Source organism: Rhodnius prolixus, unplaced genomic scaffold (genome assembly GCF_049639745.1).
Source record: "Rhodnius prolixus isolate KJV_2025 unplaced genomic scaffold, Rpr scaffold_17, whole genome shotgun sequence".
Classification (NCBI taxonomy): Eukaryota; Metazoa; Arthropoda; class Insecta; order Hemiptera; family Reduviidae; genus Rhodnius; species Rhodnius prolixus.
In genome coordinates, this window is record NW_027411626.1 from 101450 (window position 1) to 119021 (window position 17572).

The following is a 17572-nucleotide window of genomic DNA, read 5'->3' on the forward strand; positions in this document are numbered from 1 at the left end:
AGAGTAGAGTTTTTTTTTTATAATTGGGAAAATTTTCTATTTTCCTTTTGACGAGTGACGTTAATAGGTTAGGAAAACGAAGCGATCATTATTAACTACAACGCCAAAGTTATCACCGCAGTCTTGTAAGCAGAGAATACTGTACCGTACGTTGTAATACACCCGCATCGTTAAATACACCTGCATTTGATAGCTTGTCACAGCAAAACTCTCACAACTAGAGTAATAATAACAGTAATAAAAATAATACCACGCCAGTTGAATATTTTACTATTAAACACAATTAGAAATCATTCTGGGGATGTCGAAGGCAATCTTTTTACTTTTTTTTTTTGGAATATTCAATAGTGGTAAAGCCTAAAAACTCGTTAAGTTCTTGTGAATCGCCATAGTCATACAACTTCTTGTAGGCTAACAATGACATCATGCCGGAATGAGGTAATCTTCAATCTTATGGTGAGCGGCAGGTAGATGGAAACATCCTTAAAGTATATCTGGGAAAGACGTCGGATAAGAAGAGTACACTGTCTCCAGGATATCACTGGCTTCCCTGTATTTCTCTAGAGAGAGAGCCTCAGGAGACGTACAAAAACCCTCCATCCTAGAGGATCATCTGGTAAGAGTTAATTGGTGCTGGAAATAAAGAAATAATTCTTGACTATAACAACCCTTCTGTTCTAAGAATTTGCCCAATGAGCTTGGCTGGTAGGCGGTTGCATTGACACAATTAAGTGGTTAACCCTAATACCACTTCTGGGATCTTCTACAAAGCCTGGGCAAATTTTCAGGAAGTGGAGCAGAATATACTGTTTCTCCCTCTCTCTCTCTCTCTCTACACCCTGCCCAGACTCTTAATTTATGGGTAGCCATCCATAGAATGCCATAGACGTTGAGCGAACTACTTCCTCAAATAATTCGTCAAGGCGGTGGGGCTATAAGGATAATTGTAGGCCTATTAACCCGGCCACTGCAGGCTCAAAAAAACACATGCATCGCATGGGCTTGGCCCATGGCTAGCCTTTGTAGTTTCTGCCAGGAAGAGGAGGAAACGGGCACTACACGTGTTTTGGCAGTGTAAGGGGCTTGTCTGGCTAAGGATATTACTTCTCGGGGAGAAAAAAACCAAGGCCTGAGAGCTTTACCCCAGGAGTCACTCTCCAGAATTAAGAGTCTGATTAAACGGACGGGTCTGGAGGGTGAGCTCTAAAGTCGGGGAGCCACAATAGATCCTAAGGGATCGCAGTAGCGTAGGCCTTGAGGCCGCCCTAATTTAATCTATTCTATTCTACTTCCTCAAATTTGCCGGAAGAAAGATCTCATAATTAAATTTCGAATTCTAAAAAAAATCTATTACTACTGGTACTACCATATTACTGAACGGATTCTCCAAGTTACAGATATTTTATTTTTCGAAAACATCTTACACATTTTTAATTTGAATAATTGTTCTCGGAAAATTTGTATAGACATATTTCAACATGTTAAAACATGCCTTTTAGTCTGCAACTTGAGAGTAAAAAAGAAAAAAGTGCTCTCTAGATTTCTTTCATTTTTATTTGCAACTTCTTATCTTGTACAAATAATTTAAAGTTCATTACCATAATTTAAGTCATTGTCACGAAGTATAAATTACTATTAGAAAAATAAAAAGACGCAAATTCCTAGCAAATTATAACTTGGTAAGATTGTATAACATGATAGGTAGTTCAATTTAAACGGTAGCCACTTGGAGTTCACTTGTGCATCTTGTAGATTTAATGAAAGAAGAATTTTTAATATCCTGAGTTAAGGGAACGCATTGTAAATTATGTTTTCTTATATATATATACATAATGTTGGAAAACACGCAAGCTGGAAAGGAAGACGGAGATAGATAAAAAAAAAAAAGGGAATCGAGGAAAGTTTATGATGGTGGAGTGTGTGGCGGATAGAGGACAGTCTGGTTGCGAGAACCACTGGAGTCGCACTCTGGAAGATCTCAGTGCGGAGTGTACGATCTCACCAGTACTGCCAGCAGCGCTGGAATGTTTTATTATCCTTTACTGCAGGCCTACCATCCACTTACTTCTTTTGATATGCGTGTGTATGTGTGTGCATGTATTACTTCCTCAAGGTGGTTATCTTTGTAGTTAACGCTGGCTCCGAACAGCAGCACCGTATTATTACTTGTCAAACAGTATCATTAACGAGATTACCCTCGGGCTTTACAGCTCCATAAAGGACTTTCTTAATTCCATAGAAAGTGACAGCTCCTGTTACTAATGTTATCCTGCTACTTATTAAGTTTTATTTCCGTTTCAGTTGTATTTTTCTTAAGGTTATATTCCATCAAAAAACTCTATTTTGACGACAAACTAGAGATCATTCAGATTTCGTAATCCAACACTGACATTCTCACAATATTGGGTCTGTAAATGCGATGCATGTTTAAAAAAAATGGATGGCACAAAAGTGAATGTGACAAGAATGGAGGCTCCGAGGTTCCAGGCGGCCTCTTGGAGTAGGTGTTCACTCGTTATTCTAATATCTGCCAGATCACCTAACTTCCTGGGGCTTCTATATACAGCCTGAGTCAAACGGTTGAAGAGGAAGTATTCTCCTTGGAGTTTATTGGAATGTTGGAGATAGCTGATTTATTAGGAGGTGGTTACGTCTGAAAAACGGGATTCCTTCTCTTCCTATAACTTTCTCGGAAATCCTTTATCATTTACCCTTTATCCTTTATCATTTATGTTAGTGAAAAAGTTTGGCATTTTTTTGATCAAATATAACCTTAAGAAAAGTACAACTAAAACGGAAATAAAACTTAATAAGTATTAGGATAACATTAGTAACAAGAGCTATCACTTTCTAAGGAATTAAGAAAGTCCTTTATGGAGCTGTAAAAGGTTAAGATTATACCCTTAACTTGTGAGAGCCAATCGCAGAACATCTAGAAATCGTTGAAACTGAAGCATGAATTACTCCTTTATTATGTGAACTCCTAGACATTATGCCAACCTTAAGGCTAGGAAAATGCCACTCAATAACTTCACGTTTTGATGAAAAATTATTTTCGTAGAACTTAGGAAAAGTAGTAGAAAAATATGAGTATAATTTGAAAAGTTTGATGAAAAGTAAGCAAACAAACAGATCTTTACTAATCAACAGAACACTGAAACAAAACTTTAACCAATTTTTTTTTTTTAAATCTTACAACCTATTGTAAGAAATATAATTCACAAGAAAATAATAATATGTTAAATTGGGAAAGGTAATATATATGTTCGTCACTCTCATTAGAATAAGGCGTGGTTCTATCGAAAGGGCAAACTTACATATGCGAATATTTGATGCGCACTTTTTGGATTGCCTCAGGCTGGGAGAAATTTTTTCTGTAATGGTGGTAGAAGTAAGAAGTTTCCTAGAAGTAACAGCTTCACTTTCACCAACGCTGGACATCAGCATTCTGTCTTTGGGGGTCTGTAAGACCATGGAAGGGTATGTAGCCGGAGATTTCTAGACAGCCATTGACTGGAGACTGTAGGATGGGCCCAGGCTATTTCCGTTTGTCGGCGGAGTTTTTGGTTTTCACTTATTGTACAATGAAGATCTTAAAACGGTATTTCCACGATGAAAGGATTGTTATTTGCGGGAAACTTTTCTGGTAATACTGACTTAGCAAATCCACGCTAGTGTCTGTTGAGGCTGGTAGTAAATTCTTCACCGAGATAGGCAACTCTTATGCATTCATTATGCGCTCCAGTGTGTCTTGGATGGCAGAACTGGCTAGAATAGGTTATAAAACCTCTCATGGGCCTGCAACTCTCCGAGAGTCTTGACCCCCAGGGTCGTGGAGAATCCAGAAAGTCCTGTTTTGGGTACCCAAAGCAGGGTGCTCGGGAGGACGACAATTGTAACCAACAATTATTTTGGGTATACCCATGGATTCCCAGCTCAGTTCACCGTGCAGGAATGTTGACGATGTACTTACATTATAAGCTCTTAAAAGAAAAACCCTTCTCAAGGGCTGCCTTCTCTTTGGCCCAGGGAATAAACCTTAAAAATCCATGATCCCCCCCAAGTAACAAAGGTTAGACTTAGGGCCGACCACCCTATTTCTCAAAAACTTAAAAATATTTAAACCACTAAGGAAAAAGACAAATTTGAATCGATAAAGCCGAAAAATCTAATTATCCAAAATCAAAGAAAGATTATTATTTGAATAATCCATAGCCAAAAAATCCATAATAAAAAAAAGTCATGGCGAATTAATTATTCACAACGCTCTTGCAATCCTTTCTCCTCCTCTCCATGGTAACCTTGTCAATCTTTAAATTTAATTAATCCTTAAATATAATACTATTAAATTACCATCAGTTTCTGACTGGACTGATTTGGAAAATGTCCTAAATACTTTGATATTATAATAACACTAAAGATTGTGTTTCTACATTCTATAAATGAGAAAAGAAAAAAATTAAACTAATGCGATACATTTAGTGAAAAAAAAAAATCCCTCGCCTAGGGGTATTAATAATTGAAAATCCTCATTAATTTTATGTAAATGCTTACAAACTAGTTTGGTTAACGAGTATGATCTCTAACATACCTACACATTTCATAAATCCTTTTCTCCTGATTAAACAATGTCTATTAGTAATAATTAAAAAGTTATTATTCAACATCATGCTACCTACTTCAAATGTGATTAATGTTATAAATGTTATTTTCAACAATGATTGTTTGGGCACCACGGTAGCCGAGTGGTTAGAAGCGATGCCCGCAATGCTAAGATGTATTGTTGGTTTAGTAGGTTCGATTCCCCCGGTCAGGCTTTAGATTTTATTTAATGGTTAATATTAGAAATATACAGTAAAGTGTGTTGGTGGCTAGTTGCCCTAATTTGTGATTAGTTAAACGCTAAGTCCATTTATAAAAGAAGGTAGGCATTACTTTACTGAGATTTACTTGTACTTTGTTATACATGCTTTATGATTTACTTAGGAGAGTATTCAGAGTTCCCTACAGAATTCTGAGTTTTAAATTGATTAGTTCTCTTGCCTTGATCTACTTACTCTCAAATTCATCGTGAACTTCTTTAAATAATCTCATCCTCTTTATACATTCCATTCAAAAGATTGTCTTTCTTTTACAAGAGAAAACTGAAAAGCATTTCTAAAGTTTATAATACTTCAGACGATTAATAGCAACTGAACTCATAACTTGCGTTCCAATTCGTCTAGATTTCCACTTGTTTTGTCTCTGTTATCTAGTTTTGAAGGCAAACGTAAAACATACACAAAGGGTAGCCTTCTTTTGGTAAGTAAAAAGCATAATGCTACGGAAAAATACCGAATTGGGTTTCAGTTTGTCTAGATTTCCACTAGTTTTGTCTCTGTTATGTCGTTTTGAAGACAAAGGTAAAACATACATAAATGGTGACCTTCATTTGGTAAGGATAAAGTATAATGCTAAGGAAAAATACCGAATTGGGTTTCAGTTTGTCTAGATTTCCACTAGTTTTGTCTCTGTTATGTCGTTTTGAAGACAAAGGTAAAACATACATAAATGGTGACCTTCATTTGGTAAGGATAAAGTATAATGCTAAGGAAAAATACCGAATTGGGTTTCAGTTTGTCTAGATTTCCACTAGTTTTGTCTCTGTTATGTCGTTTTGAAGACAAAGGTAAAACTTACATAAAGGGTGGCCTTCATTTGGTAAGTATAAGGTAAAAAACAACAGAAAAATACAGAATTGGGGCCAGTTCGTATAGTTTTCTTACTTGTTTTGTCTCTGATAACTAGTTTTGAGGCAAATGCTAAAATATATATTAAGGGTAGCCTTCTTTTGGTAAGTATAAGGTAAAAAACAACAGAAAAATACAGAATTGGGTCCAGTTCGTATAGTTTTCTTACTTGTTTTGTCTCTGATAACTAGTTTTGAGGCAAATGCTAAAATATATATTAAGGGTAGCCTTCTTTTGGTAAGTATAAGGTAAAAAACAACAGAAAAATACAGAATTGGGGCCAGTTCGTATAGTTTTCTTACTTGTTTTGTCTCTGATAACTAGTTTTGAGGCAAATGCTAAAATATATATTAAGGGTAGCCTTCTTTTGGTAAGTATAAGGTAAAAAACAACAGAAAAATACAGAATTGGGTCCAGTTCGTATAGTTTTCTTACTTGTTTTGTCTCTGATAACTAGTTTTGAGGCAAATGCTAAAATATATATTAAGGGTAGCCTTCTTTTGGTAAGTATAAGGTAAAAAACAACAGAAAAATACAGAATTGGGTCCAGTTCGTATAGTTTTCTTACTTGTTTTGTCTCTGATAACTAGTTTTGAGGCAAATGCTAAAATATATATTAAGGGTAGCCTTCTTTTGGTAAGTAAAAAGTATAATGCTACGGAAAAATATCAAATTGGACTCTAGTTCGTCCAGATTTCTACTTCTACATTACTTCCATTTTTCGAAGGAGTTGAAAATGCTTTTAGGCACTAATATGTTGAACTCCTCGAAAGACTGCTAACTAAAACAGCTGTCTACGTCTTTCCGGAAACTAGCCTAGAACTTCAGACTTGATCACTATTTTTATTATACTTAATCAGAAACCGTTGCGAAAAAAAAAATCAGAATATCCTGGTCGAGATCTGCCTTCTTAATTTCCGATACATTCCTAACGCACTGTGAGATCGCATTCCTAGTAGTGCACACAATGCAGCCATACTACACTCGATAACTGTGTCTTCAAGTCAGCCTTTAGTCAGTCTGTTCTCAACCTGGTGTTCATTTTTTTTTAAGTAGAGGCAAGCATTTATCAGGAAAGTATGTACAGGATAATCAGTCTAGTGATGCAATCTTTTCCATTTTGTAAAATTAAGAGTCGGCAAAAAATAAAAAAAATGCCCAAGAATAGGCCCAAAAAATTGAGATTTAGATATGAACTTCCCCTTGATAATTTCTTTTATTTAGGATATCACCATCTTGATAAGCCTGACCTCCTCCTCGCGTTTCCCAGGATTCCAGCGTCTGCGCTCTACTCTCCCGGCTCTAAATACAACAACCCACTAAACTGTTAGCCATTTTTAGAGCAAGCGAACTCAAACGCTCTGATTTTACAAATAGAAAGTTCCATCATCTAGTAACCAGGTACAAACTTTATTATTTATAAATGGATGACACAAACTATTTTACAGAAAAAGAAAAGAACCATATTTATTTATAAGTGCAGTAGTCAGCGTAATTTTCTCAAATCAGATTGCGTTTGTAAATACTATGTTGGAAGTATATTTACACACTTACACTACATATGTGTGCTATTTTTGTCGTCTATAATAAATACATTTGATCAACCAATATAAATAACTATATAAAATACATGAAATATAACTTAAAGCCAATTATTAGAAAATGTAAATAAATTTAAAATAAAAAAAATTACATAAAATTCTTTCTCATAAAAATCCAACTTTTTTTCTTATTACTACAGCTACACTACTATTATTGTTAGTAGTGTTATTTGTAGTTAATCCATACAAGTATTTTATATGATAAGTTTTTAAAGTTGTTCTAGAAAACGGCAAATAATCACGCAATGTTTTAAGCACATACCTAGTGCTTAAGAACATAACAAATTAGTTACTGTACAACATTACTAAACATTCGCAACTAAGTAGAAAATACTTAGTCTACAGTTGTTTGTTTTTACTTACCGTTATACGCTATTAGGTTTTCTTATGTTATTTTACTATACTTTTTCATCAAGGAACCAGTAAGTTGGTCAATTGGCAAGTTTTTAAAATAATTTATCGTTTATTCACTTTCAAAAAAAAAAATCAGCGCAGGAATCGTGTGGGTACTTTCTCGAACAACAATTCTCGAAGTTCAAAACTCTGAATTAGAAAACAAAATTCCCAAAATAAAACAAGCAAAGTGTAAACAAGCCATTCAGTTGAGTAATACCAGAAAGGCAGTCGAGAAGCTAAGTTCTAATCGAGTCTCTTGATGGGATAAACTCAAAGTATAAAGTACACTTCTAGAACCGCCTCTGCTTTCTGACAAGGATAAAAATTGCCCAAAAAAAATTTAGAACTATCTTTAAAGACAAAGTTTTTAAATTAGAATCGTAAAATAATCGATAATTTTTCTCCCCTACAACACTGCAAACTATTCTTTTGATTCTTTTTTTTAAACAAAAAACAAAATAAAGAAAAAAGAAAAGTAAAAAACACCTCCATAAATTGGTTGATTTTTTTTTTCAATCAATTATTATTCATATTAAGTGAAATTAGTTTCAACATGAAAACAGCTCACAAGGTTAGGTTATATTAGTATAGCATTTCATAAATGCAAGGTTAAAAACAGAAAATATTGAGATGCATTAAACTAGATTTGCAAAACACCTCCTTAAATACAAAAAATAAAAGATGAAAATGGACGAATAATAGGATCAATTCGAGTTAATGAGTAAGTATGAGCAAATTTTTTTGATTTTTTTTAGTTATTATTTTTTGATTTATGCAGATACTCATTTAGTAAAAATGCATTTTACTTTGAAAAACACCTGCTATGTTATATACGCCCACTTATAAATAAATAATTTTAAAAGTACCTAAAACATTAACATTGTGAAAAGATCTTATTTTAATGTATTCTGAATACTTGTTTATTTAGTTGAAAATTACAACAGCGGAGCCATAAAGACTTGCAGCAAGTAAATCAACTGATATTAGAGGCGTGACAAATAAGCCTCGTTATCGCGTGGTCAGCGTTGCGTTAAACGTCAAATAAATTTGTTGGGAGAGAGTATGAGATGAGATCTGAAGGATTAATGGATTAGGATGATCAGAGAGAAGTGAGTATGAAAAAATTATATGAAGTTCTTGATAAATGATACGTTAAAATCAATTGGATGTTGCGGTTGGATTCGTAATATGGTGAGTTAGTTATTCGGCGAAGATTAAAACGATCAGAGACGGTAGATAGTGGACTGTTTGGCTGCTCTCCATATTTAGAGTCCCCAAGTCCAAATCGGTTTAAGTAGTGAATTCGTTTAGTGTTAGATTTGATCGTCTGTCAAGTAGTAAGTAGTACTCCTGCAATTAGTGACGTTTCTTTAGATCTTGACGTTTAAGCGGATGCCACGTCAGTCGTTTATCAATTTAAGTCCTAAGTATTTTTCTGCGCAAGGAAGTGTAGTCTGACATAGATAGACACAAAGACACGTTTTACATCCAAAAGATTTCTTTTTTCTAACTTTAATTATCCATTTTTTCAACTAACTGTTCCAGAAAATTTACCTTTGCTGCTTTCTGGTGCCTTTAGATGATGAATAGGCCCAGAAAGATTAACTAGGATAGTGATGGACAGTGGATGGTTGTAGAAGAAGTGCAAAGTCAAGGCGGGACACGGAGAGATCAGATTGAAGAGACGATGACAGAAAATGGGCTAAAAGAAGAAAAGGAAAAACGTCATAAAACTAAAGTAATTTTAATGCTCTTGTAGGTAGTGGATTTCTAAATGAAATACTTACAAAATAGAGCCAAAAGAATTATTAACTTCTGCATAAACATCCGCCAAAACATTTTACCGAAAGAAAAGCCAGAAAAACTTTTTCTTTCTGAAAAACCGAAACTATGAGCTATCAAAAAAAACCTTCTCTTACTAGGGATTCCCTAAATTTAGTACAAAATATTAGGCCTATGAGGTTTAGTTCAACAAGAGCATACACGGAGATCTCGGATTTGAGTACAGCCCTTAGAAATTCATTTAAAAACTTGTTACAGCCTGTTAGCTTCATGAATGGACAGGAGCGTTTGTAAAATTAGTAAACTAAAGTTCGAAAGCCGGCAGTGTATCAAACGTCTAAGGGGTTATTGAACCTTAAAATAAAAACTAAATAATAATAGAACCATCATAATAAGGGTTTCAAAACTATATAAACAAAGAAAAGTAATTTAGAATTGAGTAACTCTCGAATTAAATAAAAAGTGACCTTTCTGAAATGAAATTATTTATTGTATATTTCTGTAGTTGGAAACTATTTCTACAAAGGTATACTAATAATGTAAATAGCATGGAAATGGGGAGTTTTTATTGTGCAAAATTAATCGAAAAACAATTTGAGTTGAAAATAAAAGATAACTAAAACGATAAGATGTAAAGGGGGACAGCTGACCATTCCACGTTTTACTGGTCAACTAAATTACCTACAAAATGCTGACCAACATCCCCCCTAGATTGGTACAGATATGATTATTCCGTTGCTATGGGAACTGTATGTGCACTTAGGCTATTGTAAATACTATAAATTGGGATGTTTACAATGTTTCTTGTATAATAATAGGGAAGGAGAAAATAATGAAGACAATATACATTTTTTTCTCTCTGTTACAGAAAGAGAAACAATTACAATTGTGCAGATATTTCTTTTTATTTTGAGTTTTCTCTGTAATTGTTTGTATTGTGGTCAGCTGAATTGGAGAGAATGCTTTTTACTAGTTGGTCTGCCCGTGTAGGAATATGAGAAATCTGCTCAAATATAAAATAAGAAAACATAAAATGATCAAAAATAAGAAAACTTCAAAACGGCACCACTATTTAGAAACAAGTTTACGAAAAAAGTCCACCAACCATTAATATGGCTTCTTCGTAACTTTCTCTAACAAGTATGGCGATTATGTCAAGTGAAAAAAATCTAAGGACCAGCAGCTGGATTCGAACCCATAATCTCCGCGTTGGAATCCAGTATTCGGTAATCATTCAACTTATCTCTTCCATCATACGATAATATTGCTATCTTTTATTTGATTTCGTATTATCTTCTATTCAAATAAAGTAAAAAACCTTACAAAAAATTGCGGAAAAAAGGAAGTCATGTGAGTGATCATACTTTGTTAACGAACTTTAAATTCACGTCACACACTCTAAAATGTTACAGAAAAATAAGTGCATTATTTCCCCTATGTATAGCTGAATTCAAAAAGGCGTTTATTTAGAATGAAGTACGAAGTTTTGTACCCCCTGAGGGCCCTCCCACGACTCTTCAGCCATGGTACACCCTCTTCATGTTTAAACAGCCTCTTATCATCCAACCAGAACAGTCTGGAATAGCGTTCCGCAGCCATTCAGTGTCTGCCAACCCCAAAATAAGAACAAAATTATAAGGCGATCCATGAGCGCTGACAATAATTCAAGTGGGGGACAATAATTTTATTTTACGAACCAACAAGAATTTAAGGATTACTTAAGGGATTAATTTCTTTTGGAAAACGAAAGGAAAAATACCGAATTGGGATCGAATTCGTCTAAATTTCCACTTGTTTTGTCTCTGTCATCTAGTTTTGAAGGCAAAGGTAAAACATACACAAAGGGTGGCCTTCTTTTGGTAAGTGAAAAGTATAATGCTACGGAAAAATACCGAATTGGGTTCCAATTCGTCTAGAGTTCCAGTTGTTTTGTCTCTGTTATCTAGTTTTAAAGTCAAACCTAAAACATACATAAAGGGTGGCCTTCTTTTTGGAAAATGAAAGGTAAAAAAACAGCGGAAAATTACGAAATTGGGAGTTACCTGATATTCTTCTGATTAGTAGTAAAAAATTATCTTCAGATACGGAATTTTTACTTTCTCTTAGTTTTTTTTTTCAAATTTTTCGTGATGAATTTTAGTAGCAAGTAATTAGCCTCTCTTTTTTAGATACAGAACTAAAATGGTTTTTGGAGGTTTATCTATCTCTTTTCTAGAAGAAATTTGAATCATATTTTCTGAAGGAACTGTTTCTAATAAGAGTCTGTTGAACGGCTTACGTACAATTAGTAAACTAAGTTTAAAGTACTGTGAAGGAGTTGTTTGAAAGATAATTCTCAATAAACTGAAAGATAAATTCAGTAAACTGATACTTGTGGTTGGCTGATTTCATCCTAAAGTTTATTGTCAGATGGCAAAAGAGATAGAAATTAAATTTGTAGTTTAATGATGTAAAAATCTTGGTTACAATAATATTCTCCGCGACGCTCTGTACCTTTACTCTCTTAAACTCGCTTAATTTTCTCATGAGAAAATTTATACATTACACAACCCACCTTTTGATTATATGGAACTCTCATAGTAATCAGGCTTAAGTGTGGAACTGACTCGGTGAATGTGGATAACGCCCCGCTGATACTGAAGTGGCCAGCTGAAACTGCATGCTCGCCTGGTTGCTAAGTCTAGAAAATCTGTACACAGCGGTCTAACCTCTCTGGGTTAATAACAAATAAGTTTGATAATGCTAGTCATAAATATTTTAAAAGCTCTGCTGGAGTGATCCTTATTAAAGAGGTTTTTTTTGAAACCTAACCTAAAACTATTTCACACGACTCTTTTTCTGATCGCCATCTTGTGGACACAATCACCGTACTTCTTACATTTTGACGAACTCAGGAACTCAGAAGTTAAGTGACTCATCTTCGAGCCAAAAGACTTAGCAATTTATCTCAGTCACATGACAATTTTATCATGCTACAGAAAGGATTGAAAGACTCTTGGTTTCATTTGGACGAAGAGGAGGATAACTTTTGAGGGCGCTGTTGTTCAAGAAATAGACGTATTTAAGACGTTAAAAAGCTTTAATATAATTGGTACTTATTTATATACTAAGAACGCCCTACATTGATTAAAACAACAAATCAATTTTACACTTAATAAGCAGAAACCAATCGTGCAGTAAAGAATTTTACGTTTAAGCAATACTGGTATATTGTAATGAATATATAAAGATTATTTTTATCAAGATAGTTGCTTTACAAAACAGTAGTGTTACAATAACCTTAATATCATTGTACTGGAGGTAAAATGTAGCTATTGAACATCGCCCGCATTCTTAACAGCTGTTAAAGAAGAAAAATGGTTGAATCTATAACGGCTCAATTTTTCTATAACCAACAATGTTATAATATTATTGCCTATTAATAAAATGTTACATTACTCTCACTCGCTTTAATTAGAGCAATATATCGGTGAACCACTTGCTGGGCCAACATTTCCCTGTAATTCTCTGGAGAAGTCTCCTCCAAAATAAAAGAAACTGAAAGGATAGTAGATGAGCTATATATATATCCTTTCAACCCCTAGATAACTGCCCCAGACTTGTATGTAGGCTAATAGATCTACGAAGGAGCCTGTAGTTGGAGATAACCACTGTATCAAGCCTGCAAATTCTTTTCCACAACGCTCTCAAAGGTTCTGAGGTCAGTTCTACCAGACGTAGGAAACCAGTCTCTCCAGTGAAGTATTATGGAAGAAAGGAGCCAGCAGTTAGAGATCTCCAATTGCTGTGCCACCAAACATTCTTCTCCTGGACTCCAAGGAGTGTATGTCTTCCTTCATCACCTAGTAACTTTCTAGATATCTAAATCTTCCTTGGATAATAGCAATAAGATTATCTTCTTCTTCTTTGAATAGAATTAACTCACAGGTAGAGTATATTTTAAGAAGCAACCCGAGACTATTTCTTTTACGTTCTTCTGTATACATCAAAGTGATACGTATTTCTATTGATGAGCGTTTAATGGCGTCGCCTGAAAAACTAAGAAATATTTTAGTACTGGGTTCGAGTCATTGTGTAGATAGATGCCTCCGTCCACGACGCCTAATCACACGTAAATCTCGCCTGAAAAATTAGGCCATTACTTTACCTTTTTTTAAAATCTTTTGCACTCCTGTTTAATCCATGAATAAATCTAGTTCTATTTGACTAAGTATTCATTTTTTAAATCCTAACTTTCTATCAAATCGCTACCTGAACCATCAACTATAAGAATGATTTTTTCGAGAATAATAGATTTTTTTTTTTTTAGCGCATCAACAGCTGAGGTTATTAGCGCTCGGAGCTTTTTTCAGTGCACTGCCGGCCTCCGGACAGTGTTCTGTCGTTACAGACAACACTGTCCATCCGGACAGTGAGCTGTAACAAGCTCCTAGGAAGAGAAAATCTAAGGGTCAGCTGCTGGATTCGAACCCGAGACCTCCGCGTGGGAGTCCAGTATGCTAACCTCATAGCTAATCCCTTCCCTTAATAATAGATTGTTATTATTATAATTATTTATTTATTTAATGCTTATAAAGGACAAAGCCCTACAACAAGGGTTTGGTTACAAAGCTTACACATTTAAATATACAAAAAAAAAAAATTACATCTCTTTAAAAAGCCAATTTACAGAAAATACAATAGCTTGGTTCTTGTAAAATTTAGAAGAAATAATAATCAAGACTGAGATTACACTTAAATAAGTTTTAATTGGCTACCTAGTTATGAAGACGAAAAATAAAATTACAATCTGCATAGTAGAGAATAAATTAAATAATGATAGCAACTGTGAGAAGTTACACATAACTTAGATCGAATTATTTTAATGAAATGCCAAATATTTATAGTTAAAGAAATTTTTAAACTTATATTTAAAATTTAATTTTTTTTATATTTAACTGCGTTCAGACCAGAACTCATTCTAAATACGAATTGTTAGCGGTTGAAACATGGTTTTAAACTGAAATTTGTTGTTATAATGTTAACGTTTAAAATGAGTTGAACAAGTCAGAGTGAAGTTTCTTAAAACGAGCACCAGCTAAGATGTAAACATTATAAAATTTAATTTGCTGTTTTGATTTAGGGGGTCTAGAATAATAAATAATAGATTGTTTTATGAAGGTTTTATTGTAGAAGTGGGTCTACGAACAGAAATTATATAAACGGAGTATTTGGAAGAGTATATACGCAGCAAAAACAGTCGTAAGAATAACTTAATGAATAGCTTTTACACCAAAAAGAACACGGATTATAGTTCTTATTCCCGTTCTAGACGTTTTGGTGTAAACATACGTTTAATACCCGAATACATGTAGATCTTTCTGGTGGTAATAATACGTACTAAAAACATTCATCTTTTTTTACACCATATAATTGTTACATTTTTTTGAATTTCTCATTTATTTTATAGCCAAGCTTTATCCAAACTTCAGTTTATTAATTTTTTTTACTAGTAAAAGAATTAATTATTCAAAATAAATATAATTTTTCCCCCTCAATAAAGCCATTACAGAGCTTAGAACAAAACTATAATTAGTTTCTTTATTTCAATATATTCTATATAAGTAATAAATTAAGAAAGATGTTGGAGGAAATTTCTCCAAAACTGGGCTTGTGTCAGTAATTAGGAATATGAACTAGAGACGTAATTGTACATAGGGGTGATTATGCAGTATTAGCAGCCGTTTTATCTTCTAATGGACGAGTGGCGCGTGCCCAGGACAGTCATGCGGGTAGCTTACATACTTACCGCTGTTCTAGTTTTTTTTATTTTTTACTTATTTTCTATTGCTTTTCTTTTTTTTCCTCCTGAGTTTTATTTTCAAATATGAAAATTATTATTGAAATTATTTTACTTGAATGTAAAAAACAGAATACTCTAATGGAATATTTTTTTTGTTCGCAATGTTTACAACATGATCAAGTTGAAACGTATCAATTTACTGGTATCCTGCTTGGGAGAACTAGCCTCACAGCTGGAATGGAGGAGTTCTTTCATGTTGAAAGGTGTACACACAGAGGGCTGTTTCTCAGAATACTGGGAACAGGGACGGAGAGAAGGGATGCGAAGGAAAGAGGGACTGGTTATCCCTGAAGGCTGACTAATTATTTCGTCAGAACTTTTATCTCCAGGTGAAAACCAAAGTGGAACAGTGTAGTGAATCCGCTCCATGTTGGTTAGTGTAAGCAATCGCTTGGTGCAGGCCTACTCTGTTTAAGGCGACAGTTTAGTCCTGGGCTATTTCAATCAGAACAGATCTAGGACATGCCTTGGCATGAGTAATGATGTATTCTACAAGCTGATAGGTTTCTATACGGCACATTGTCCACTCTTTGGGCAGCGCTTAAAGAAGCTGGAACACACTGCTTTAGTGATGTATTTTATTATCTCTCATGTAATTTATAAACGTTAAAAATGGGAGGTGAAAGAGCCTCATAAGTGGAATAGCCTAGGGCCTCTTTTCATCTAAATCCGGCCCTGTAGTTTACCACAAGCTGATGGGTTTCTATACGGTACATTGTCCACTCCTAGGGCAGCACTTGAAGAAGCTGGAACTGGAGGAAACTCCAATGCATCTCCTGATTGAGTATTTCCCAATTATCAAAGAAAGATTTAGGCGCTTGGGAAGTTACCAGGTGATTTCTTTCTAGAATCTTCTCAAAACCTAAAATTCTTAATCTTGGACTGGTAGGGGTACTTTAGCAAAATTGCATGGCATTATTGGTAAAAGCACAATATATCTTGACAGTCGCAGAACGTCGTTACCACTGGCGATGTAATAAGCGCCGCTTTTGCATGGAGAGGAAAAAGTGCCTAATTTATTTATTTAATTTAAAGCACTTCATCATCATGAAGTTTTTTTTTTCTCACTGCACGTCCGGCCTCCGGACAGTGTTCTCTCGCCACAAACTGTTCAACATCGAACAGTGATTGTAAGAAGCTCTTATAAAAAGTTTGGAAAAATTTTGAAATCAACTGGATAGGCCTTAATTTTTACCCTATATTCGATTAAAGTCCTTTGGTAACAAGAAAATTACAGAAAAATCGAAAAAAATAAATCGTAATTTGCTGCCGAACTTACGAAGTACTCTGGATACTATTAATCCAGAATTTTGGTTGTCACTTCAATCACAATGCATAATAAAACTGATTTAGAAAGAACGAGAATCATATAGAGTTCATTGACATACTTAAAATTCAGTATGTAAAACTGAGTTCATTTCTTATTCCAATCTTTGTTGATTAATTATATGAACATAATTTATCTGTAGTGTTGAAAGAAATATTTGTGGAGAAATTACTTGCTGGAAGTAACATTAGTTCTTAAAATAACCACCAGACACCAGTAGTTACTGAGTTCTTGTAAGCTTGTTGCTCGTTTGGCTGTGTGCACTTAGTGTTGCTAAACAAGTCATTCACTTAATGGCAAACTATAATTGCATTGTCATAAATAGTGTAATAACAACTAAAAATAGTTGCAATAAAAGTTATTATATCTAGAAACTAAAAGTAAAAGAAGTTGAAAGCATTTTGCCAGGCTACCTTTAAGCTTTGACATACCTCTGCTATCTAGCGGCAATCAATAGAACCTATGGATCGTTTTAATGGAATATTTCATGAACTGTTGGTTATAATCTAGAAAAAAATATATTATTTCAATGGATCTTTGATACAATTAAGATTATTTATAAAGTAGCCTAACGACAGTAATAACTTTTCAGTATTTTCTGGCCATGAAGTCAAATTAATTTCCACAAACTACTTAATTAAAAAAGACCTTTAACTACTTTAAATTAAGGATTTCATATTGATTTTCAAATCATAAATTATAACAACGTATTATTCAGGTATGACTTCTGATATTAAACATTTATCTTTATTTTTTATTTCATTATCGCTCAATACACATAGTTTATGGTTTTTATAACACAAACAAAATGATCAGAGGGAAATAATACACATTCTTAAAAATTTAAATTTCCAACAGATTTGTTTTCGTTAAATATTTTTAAAAAAATTGATAC

General features: G+C 34.0%; 1 long non-coding RNA gene across 4 annotated transcripts; it reads left to right on the plus strand.

The window, feature by feature from the left end:
- Window positions 1-7643: 7643 nt before the first annotated feature.
- Window positions 7644-17284, plus strand: LOC141459714 (uncharacterized). 4 transcript variants are annotated; one of them, XR_012461601.1, is made up of 4 exons: window positions 7644-8447; window positions 8655-8835; window positions 9272-9464; window positions 17270-17284. It is a non-coding gene; the product is annotated as an uncharacterized lncRNA (long non-coding RNA). The 4 variants fall into 4 exon arrangements; XR_012461600.1 differs by lacking the exon at window positions 17270-17284 and adding an exon at window positions 13093-13718 and having other exon boundaries at window positions 7645-8447; XR_012461599.1 differs by lacking the exon at window positions 17270-17284 and adding an exon at window positions 11677-13086 and having other exon boundaries at window positions 7645-8447.
- The last annotated feature ends 288 nt before the right edge of the window (window positions 17285-17572 follow it).